The following is a 9,465-nucleotide window of genomic DNA, read 5'->3' as shown; positions in this document are numbered from 1 at the left end:
CAAGGCCAATTATACCCACCACAGTGCTTTTTGGTCAGACGATGTGGTTCCAGGGTGCAACCAGGAGAATACTACTACTAGAGGTTGGTGCGACCCTCTTTCAGTCAAATTCACCGAACCAGGGAAAAAAGCCCCAGGCTGGACACAAGGATATACTTGGTGTCTTCACTTATATAAAGACCATCATGATGAAGGCATCACCTTTACTATTAAACTCCTTAAAGAGTTCCCTGCCACCCCTTCCATTGCCATAGGCCCAAATACAGTCCTAGGTGGGAAGCACCCTCCCCCACCAAAGCCCTCCACCCTCTCATCTGACCATAGCCTCACAACTAGTAGTCTTAAACCCTCCCCTACACCACCAGTGCCTGTTTTAGTGAGTTCTAAAGACCTTGTCTTCATCCTCATAAATCAAACCTTCCTTAGTATTAATTCCACCACCCCTATGCTTACCGCCGAATGTTGGTTATGTTACCACTCTTCCCCGCCCCCCCCTTTTATGAAGGTGCTGCCATCCCTGGCAATTTCTCCACCTCCAATAATACTTACAACTGCCGTTGGGAACGCGCTAGTTGGGAAGGCCTAACCTTAGCCCAGGTAGTCAGTAATGGGACTTGTATAACTAACACTCTGCTAAAAATCCCTCATGGGTATGCCCACCTCTGTCAAGAAATCTTCTCTATTGAACGGGGACCCCAATATATTGTTCCCCCCAATGACACCTGGTGGGCCTGCTTAGATGGACTCACCCCCTGTGTCTACAACCCCGTATTACAAGAACATGGATTTTGTGTTTTCGTAAAAGTTATACCCAGGCTTATTTACTGGTAATTAAGCAACTCCCTTCTCTTCAGCACAGTCTGATGAGTTCTTCCATATCTGGGAACAATCTTCAGACTCTTCCCTCCCTAAACGCTCCTGCCGAGAACCCACTACTGCTGTTACTATTGCTGTTTTGCTTGGTCTAGGGGCTGTAGGTGCCAGCACAGGCATCTCTTCCCTAGTTCTTTCTAACTCTCGCTGTCACGAACTCAGTGCCACTATAGACCAAGATATCCAAGAATTGCAAAAAGGAATCTCTGATCTGACAGATTCGATCTCGTCCCTCACTGAAGTAGTTCTCCAAAACCGCAGGGGGCTAGATCTGCTCTTTCTGCAGCAGGGTGGGCTTTGTGCCGCCCTAAAAGAAGAGTGTTGTTTCTATGCTGACAAAACAGGAGTTGTTAGAGATAGTATGAGAAGGGTCAGAGAAGGGTTAGAGAAAAGAAGAATAGAAAGAGAGCAGAGTGAAAGTTGGTATAAAAATTGGTTCTCTACCTCTCCATGGCTCACTTCTCCTTTGCCCTCTCTCTTAGGCCCCCTCATAGGATTAATATTGCTCTTGTCTTTCGGCCCTAGGGCTCTTAAACATTTGACGAGCCTTGTAAAAAAGCAAATAGACCCCCTTGTTGGCAAGCCTGTTCAAGTCCACTATCACGGACTTGCTTGTGATAGCCATGATGAGAAAGCTCCCTCCTCCAGCAGATATGAACGTCAGTATGACTCTTCTAAGAGTCCTTGAGTAAGCTGGCTGAGTACCCAGGGTAACGGCAGTGAAAAACCTGCCTTGAGGGACATGTCTGATTGCATAGAGGTTTGTGTCCAGCATCTTCCTCTCCTCAAAAAATAAGGACATTTCATGCGTAATTAAGCAACTCCCTTCTCTTCAGCACAGTCTGTAAGACTAAAGGAGTTCTCCTCACATGCCAGGTACCCATATGCCAGGTACCCACTGAGGATCAGACCCCTGTACCCCCCCCTTTACAGAATTCTCACTGAAAAATATTAATTCTTACAACAAATCAAGTCAAGACTGGTAGCCAATGACGGGTAAGATATGGTTGTATAGGGAATACCAACCTAAGACAGGGTATAGTCGCTAGAAGACTTTAGCCCCATGACGGGTAAGGATTTCCTTCAGCCATACAACCTAAGACAGGCACAGGCCTTGACCCAGCCAGAGCTAGGCTGGCTGTTCCAATATAAGAAAAATGGGGGAGATGTTGGGAGCAAACCTGTGGGCCTTTAGGCAGACTCAGTCACAAAAGCCTTAAGACAACAGCAACGTTTGAGTAAAGTCTTTCCTGTAAAGTCAGCAACAATGAATCCTTCCACACGTTAGAAACAAGTTTTCCCCTATTACCAAGAAACGCATTTAGTGAACTCCTAGGTTAGAGCTAGTGGTTAGGTTACCTCGCAACATGTGCTTTTCTAGGTTAGAGCTAGTGGTTAGGCTACCTCGCAACATGTGCTTTTTCTGTCCTTTGTTAATCAAGAAACACCCTCTGCCCCAGGGGAAAGCCCCTCCCTTAAAACCTCCCTCCCAAGGGCCCCCACCCCCAAAATGGTGAACTCCCCGCTTCTCTTCCGGGTCCTTCGTTCCCGCCGGCGCCAACCAAGACCCAATCACCCCTCTACACCTCCCCGCCGGTGCCACCTAAGGTCCAATTATCTCCTGACCCACCCCTTACTTGTTAACCTGTATAAATTGAGCCTGCAAACAATAAACTGTGCCAGCTTGATCAGACATCCTGTCTTGCTGGTCGTTCTTTGTATCCCTTGCCTCTCTCTTTTTTTTTTTCCAATTCTCTCCTCCAGGTTGTCGACCCCCGTTAATAGTCCTGCAGGTTGGGACAAATGGATGCAGAAGATTTCTCTCAAAACAGGGGGAGGGGAAGTTCTAAGCCTCACTTCTGTAGATCCCCAATTTCTCACCTGACGGACCCCCTGCAACTGTGCCTGTCTTAGGTTGTTCCTCCCTTCAGGAATCTTACCCTTCTCTGGCTAACCAGTCATCTTCCAGAGCCATACAGGGAACTGTAAAGTTGGTAAGTGAGAGAGAAAGCAGTATGGAGGTTCCTCAAAATGCTCAAAATAAACTTAGCATTTGACCCAGGAATTCCACTCCTAGGAATTTACTCTAAGAATGCAGCACTCAAGTTTGAAAAAGACAGATGCACCCCTATGTTTATCGCAGCACTATTTACAAGCCAAGAATTGGAAGCAACATAAGTGTCCATCAGTAGATGAATGGATAAAGAAGATGTGGTACATATACACAATGGAATACTACTCAGCCATAAGAAAAGGGAAAACCCTACCATTTGCAGCAACATGGATGGAGCTGGAGGGTATTATGCTCAGTGAAACAAACCAAGCGGAGAAAGAGAAATACCAAATGATTTCACTCATCTGTGGAGTATAAGAACAAAGGAAAAACTGAAGGAACAAAACAGCAGCAGAATCACAGAACCCAAGAATGGACTAACAGGTACCAAAGGGAAAGGGACTGGGGAGGATGGGTGGGTAGGGAGGGATAGGGGGAGAAGACGAAGGGGTGTATTAAGATTAGGATGAATAATGAGGGGGCGGAGAAAGGGGAGGGTTGTACAACACAAAGAAGACAAGTAGTGATTGTACAGCATTTTGCTATGCTGATGGACAGTGACTGTAAAGGGGTATATAGGGGGGACCTGGTATAGGGGAGAGCCTAGTAAATATAATATTCTTCATGTAATTGTACATTAATGATAACAAAAGAAAAGGAAAGGGCGATTACTCCCTGATAGGATAAAGCTAACTGTAAATCAATGATTAATGCATGCTTTAAATATCCTTAATTTTGATCATTTAAAGGGTGTCAGATGATCAGCTATGGAAGTACATTTTTCTGATAATATTCCTTTCTCTTAAAAAAAAGAAATAAAAAAGCAGTTCCTGTGCGGTGACCTCCAATAAGTTCTTCACAATGGTATAAAGGGCATATCAAAGTGTGGGCAAAGGGTCTGTTTGTGTTTATACAGAGGATCAAAGCCTAATTTGGCTACCGAGAAAATGAACTAAGATACGATATGAAGAAGAAGTTCCAACATCAATATACTTTGGAAGAGTCGTTCCAGAAGATGATCATCAAAAAACCTCAACAAAGATCCTGGTGCTGTTGCAGTTGTAGCTGCATCATCCCACTGGTTCCTGGAATTTCCATTGGACCGAAGAAGGAGATATCTAAGCTGGCCTGTGCATACAGTAAAACAACAAATTTGACTGGATCTATACTTTTGGAACTCAGCCAAGAATTAGGAGAAGTGCAAGTTGCAGCACTCCAAAATCTTGAGACTACAGACTATCTGCTGTTAAAAGAACATATGGGATGTGAACAGTCCCCAGGAATGGGTTGTTTTAATTTGTCTGATTTCTCTCAGACTGTTCAAGTTCAGTTGGACAATATCCACCATATCATAGATAAGTTTTCACAAATGCCTAGGGTGCCTAATTGGTTTTCTTGGTTTCACTGGAGATGGCTGGTAATTATAGGTCTGCTTTGGTTATGTAACTGTATTCCTATTATGTTAATGTGTGTATGCAATTTAATTAGTAGTTTAAAACCTATACATGCTTAAGTTACTCTACAAGAAGATATGTCAAAGAAATAATCAATCTTCCCATGTTTTCTTCCGTCTGCTACTCCTATAGCTTTTCTTCTTCCTTCCTAATTACAACCCTTAAATAGAATTCATGCCTCATATCGAATTTACTGAGTATCATAATTCTTCCAAGTGGTAAAGATACCTCAAGACAAATGCTGGGCATAAAAGCCACAGGGCATAAATCTGCAAAGAAGTAAAAAGCAAACCTTTTCAAACAATATGGCTTCTCTCTCACTTACCAACTTAACATTTCCCTGTATGGCCCCGGAAGATGACTGGTTAGCCAGAGACGGGTAAGATTCCTCAAGGAAGGAACAACCTAAGACAGGCACAGTTGCAGGGGGGCCATCAGGTGAGAAATTGGGAATTAACAGAGGTGAGGCTTAGAACCTCACCCCCCCTGTTTTGGGAGAAATCTTCTGCATCTGTGGATGTTTTGTTGCCCTTGTCTAGCTTGGATTAATATTTAGTCTATAGGCACACACCTGATCATCTACATTTGCCCTCTTACAGCACCAAACTATGATTTCTACCTTTATCTTGAATCTACGTACCACTTCAGAATTTTATTAAAAATAATGATAATAATAATAGAGAAATGTGTTATTCACATATAAATCAAGCATAAAAATCAAATGAATATTCATATTTGACCTGATTGTTTATAGTTCATAATGCATGATCAAAACTGAAAGTTTCTGTGATGACTGCCCTTGCACTGTTCACCATGTAAGAACTTATTCACTATGTAAGAATTTGTTCACCATGTAAGAACTTGTTCATTATGCTTCAGAAGATCAGAGACTGATGAGAATTAGGCTTGGGGGATTAATGATTGTGCATTGAGCATTGACCCCCCTATACAGAATTTTATTGTTGTTAACAACCATTTGATCAACAAATATGAGAGATGCCCTCTCAAAATAAAATAGTAAAAATGACCTGAGTGGCTCCCACTCTGTTTCTACTGGACAGCAATGCACTGTATGTTTTGCTAGTCTATTTATTATCTGTCTTCCTCCTACTAATAAAATGTCCCCTCCATGAGGACTGGAATTTCATTTTATTTACCACTATGTCCCTGGCACTGGCACAATTCCCAGAATATAGTGGGTTCTTAATAAATATTGGTTGAATGAAATATTAGGGCTGTCTTTCCTGATGACCTCTCGCATGAACTTTCACATACCCCATACTCCCTGCATGGCTTCCTCCTCCTCTCCTCAAATCAGGGACCCATGGTAGAAGCCAGATTGGGCCAGGGAGGAGGGCTATGGAATAATCCTGGAAAGCGTCCTAAAGGAGACAGTAAGGCTGGTAAGAGAAATAATCCCAGATCAGTAAAGGTCTTCCAGATGATGACGCTCTCCGTCCAGAATGTGAGCCTGGCTGTTTCCATAGAAGTGGATGCCAGGACCCACCCCCTGGCAAAATGCAATGGTGATGGAGATGCGGTTGTCATGACAACTCCACATCCTCAGTATGACGGGGTCTGTTCCAGCCAGATGCCCTTGGGTGAATTGGAGTGATGTGGGATGAAAAGACAGCTCAGTGAGAAGCTAATCCTTCCATTTTTTTATTTTGTTATCATTAGTCTACAATTACACGAAGAACATTATGTTTACTAGGCTCCCCCTTCACCAAGCCCCCCCCCCCCCACATACCCCTTCACAGTCACTTTTCATCAGCATAGTAACATGCTGGAAAATCACTACTTGTCTTCTCTGTGTTGTAGAGCCCGCCCTGTGACCCCTCCACATTATACATGCTAATTGTAATCTCCCCTTTCTTTTTCCCACCCTTCTCCCTCCCTTCCCACCCATCATTCCCTGTCCCTTTCCCTTTGGTTACTGTTAGTCCATTCGTGGGTTCTGTGATTCTGCTGCTGTTTTGTTACTTCAGTTTTTCTTTATTCTTATATTCTGCAGATGAGTGAAATCTTTTGGTACTTGTCTTTCTCTGCCTGGCTTATTTCACTGAGCATAATACCCTCTAGCTCCATCCCTGTTGTTGCAAATGGTACAATTTGTTCTCTTCTTATGGCTGAATAATATTCCATTGTGTACATGTACCACATCTTCCTTATCCATTCATCTACTGATGGACATTTAGGTTGCTTCCATATCTTGGCTATTGTAAATAGTGCTGTGATAAACATAGGGGTGCATCTGTCTTTTACAAACTGGGTGCTGCATTCTTAGGGTAAATTCCTAAAAGTGGAATTCCTGGGTCAAATTGTAAGTCTATTTTGAGCATTTTGAGGAACCTCCATACTGCTTTCTACAATGGTTGAACTAATTTACATTCCCACCAGCAGGGTAGGAGGGTTCCCCTTTCTCCACAACCTTGCCAACATTTGTTGTTGTTTGTCTTTTGGATGGCAGCCATCCTTACTGGTGTGAGATGATATCTCATTGTGGTTTTAATTTGCATTTACATTTAGGGTGATTATTGAAAGATATGTACTTATTGCCATTGCAGGCTTTAGATTCGTGATTCCCAAAGGTTCAAGATTTGCTTTTTTACTACCTTACTGTCTTACTTAACTCGCTTATTGAGCTATTATAAACACTGTCTGATGATTCTTTATTTCTCTTGCTTCTTATTCCTCCTCCTCTATTCTTCATATGTTGGGTGTTTTTTTCTGTGCTCTTTTTAGGAGTACTCCCATCTAGAGCAGTCCCTCTAGAATACCCTGTAGAGGTGGTTTGTGGGAGGTAAATTCCCTCAACTTTTGCTTGTCTGGGAATTGTTTAATCCCTCCTTCATATTTAAATGATAATCGTGCTGGATACAGTATCCTTGGCTCAAGGCCCTTCTGTTTCATTGCATTAAATATATCATCGCATTCTCCTCTGGCCTGGAAGGTTTCTGTTGAGAAGTCTGATGATAGCCTGATGGGTTTTCCTTTGTAGGTGACCATTTTTCTCTCTCTGGTGCCTTTAATACTCTGTCCTTGTCCTTGATCTTTGCCACTTTTATTATTATGTGTCTTCGTGCTGTCCTCTTTGGACCCCTTCTCTAGTGAGTTCTGTGTGCTTTGGTAGTCTGGGCAATTATTTCCTCCCCCAGTTTGGGGAAGTTCTCAGCAATTATTTCTTCAAAGACACTTTCTATTCCTTTTTCTCTCTCTTCTTCTTCTGGTATCCCTATAATGTGGATATCATTCCTTTTGGATTGGTCACACAGTTCTTTTAATATTGTTTAATTTCTGGATACCCTTTTATCTCTCTCTGCTTCAGCCTCTATGCGTTCCTGTTCTCTGGTTTATATTCCATCAATGGCCTCTTGCATCTTATCCATTCTGCTTATAAAGCCTTCCAGAGATTGTTTCATTTCTGTAATCTCCCTCTGGACGTCATCCCTTAGCTCTTCTATATTTCTCTGATGTTCCGTCAGTATGTTTATGATTTTTATTTTGAATTCTTTTTCCGGGATACTGGTTAGGTCTGTCTCTGCAGATCCTCTCTCAGGTGTTGTCTGAACTATCTTGGAGTGGACTAAATTTTTTTGCCTTTTCATGGTGATAGCAGTGGCTGTAGGCAGGTTGCAGGTGTGTCAGCTGGGAGAAGAAAGTCCTTTCCTGCTTGCTGGAATCTTTGCCCTTCTCTGCTGCCTGTGTCACCTGCACTCCTGGGGGAGCCACTGGGTTAATCCCCTAAACTGCTGTGGGTAGGGTCCCATCAGAACAGCACAGAGCCCTGCAGGGAGTGGCCGGCATGCCAGGTGTGCTCCTGCATGATAACAGTGCCCCTGCCCTGCAGCTATGTGCCAGCAGCAGCCTTTGTGTGTGGCCCGGGTCACTGTGCATTGGGCTGGGATTCCCGTCGGCTGCTGGAAGCACGGCTGTTTCCTCTGGCACCACTACAGGTATGCACCTGGCCTCTCCTTTGCCCCTCTGGCACCACCACTGCTGGCATGCGTGGGCCACTCCTGGCTGCTCAGTTGCCAGTGCCTCGGGCTCATGCAGATCACTCCAGGGCCCCTCTGGCGACACTGCCACCAGTGCATGTGGGCTGCTCCCAGGCTAATCGGTCACCACTGCAGCAGGTTCACTTGAGCCACTCCTGGTCCCCTCTGGCACTGCTGGCACACACTGGCCACTCCCGGTCCCCTCGGGCGCTACCACCCCCAGCGCACACTGCCACTCTCCCACTACTGGGGCAGTGTGTCATGGTCCATGCCAGTTGGGGGAACGACTGGCAGGCTGTGTAGTGCCGTGAGGGGCTTCAGAGCTGTGCTGCTGCCCATGGGGTTAGGGCACGTAAAGTACCCCGGGATTCCCAGCTGCTGGCTGAGTGTGCCGGGATGACTTTCTCCATCTGTGTGTTCCCTGTCTCTTTAAGACTTGCAAAAAGCACTCTCTTTTCTTTTGACTCAGGGGTGCTGGTTGTGGGGACCTGCCACAGGTTTTGCTTTTCTGTTTCTCTAATATCCAGCACCCCATGCACCTTATGTCTGTGCTCCGGGTGCAGATTTCTAGAACTGGTTGTTTAGCAGTGTTGGGCTTTCACTGCCTCCCCATTCCAACTCCTTTCATCCTGCCAGGTTCTGCGGTTGGGGGGCATTCGGGACCCACATGGCCATGGCTTGTAACTTACCCCCTCATGCACTGTTGAGTTGTCACAGATGTAGATGTTTATCCTGGCTGTTGTACTGTATCCACTGGTGTCTCTTTTAAGAATAGTTGTATTTATTGTATTTTCATAAATATATATGTTTTTGGCAGGAGATTTCCACTGAACTACTCATGCCACTATCTTCCCGTGATTCTAACCTTCCATTTTTGAAGCTCATGAATCCTACTCTACCACCTGTCATGCTGGCTGGGCGCAGTCTAATGGAGACCCTGGCTCCCTGGCTCTCAGCCTTCCAGCTGTGGTTATGCTTTCCTGTCCTTTTCATTTGGAATGTCTGGGGCATTTCCGAATGCAAGGAGATGACTGTCCCAGCGCCCTGGCTTCTTAGCGCGTGGACCTATCCTCCCCCAAACACCTTG

This window comes from Manis javanica, chromosome 6 (assembly GCF_040802235.1).
Source record: "Manis javanica isolate MJ-LG chromosome 6, MJ_LKY, whole genome shotgun sequence".
NCBI lineage: Eukaryota > Metazoa > Chordata > Mammalia > Pholidota > Manidae > Manis > Manis javanica.
This window is presented reverse-complemented; position numbering follows the sequence as displayed.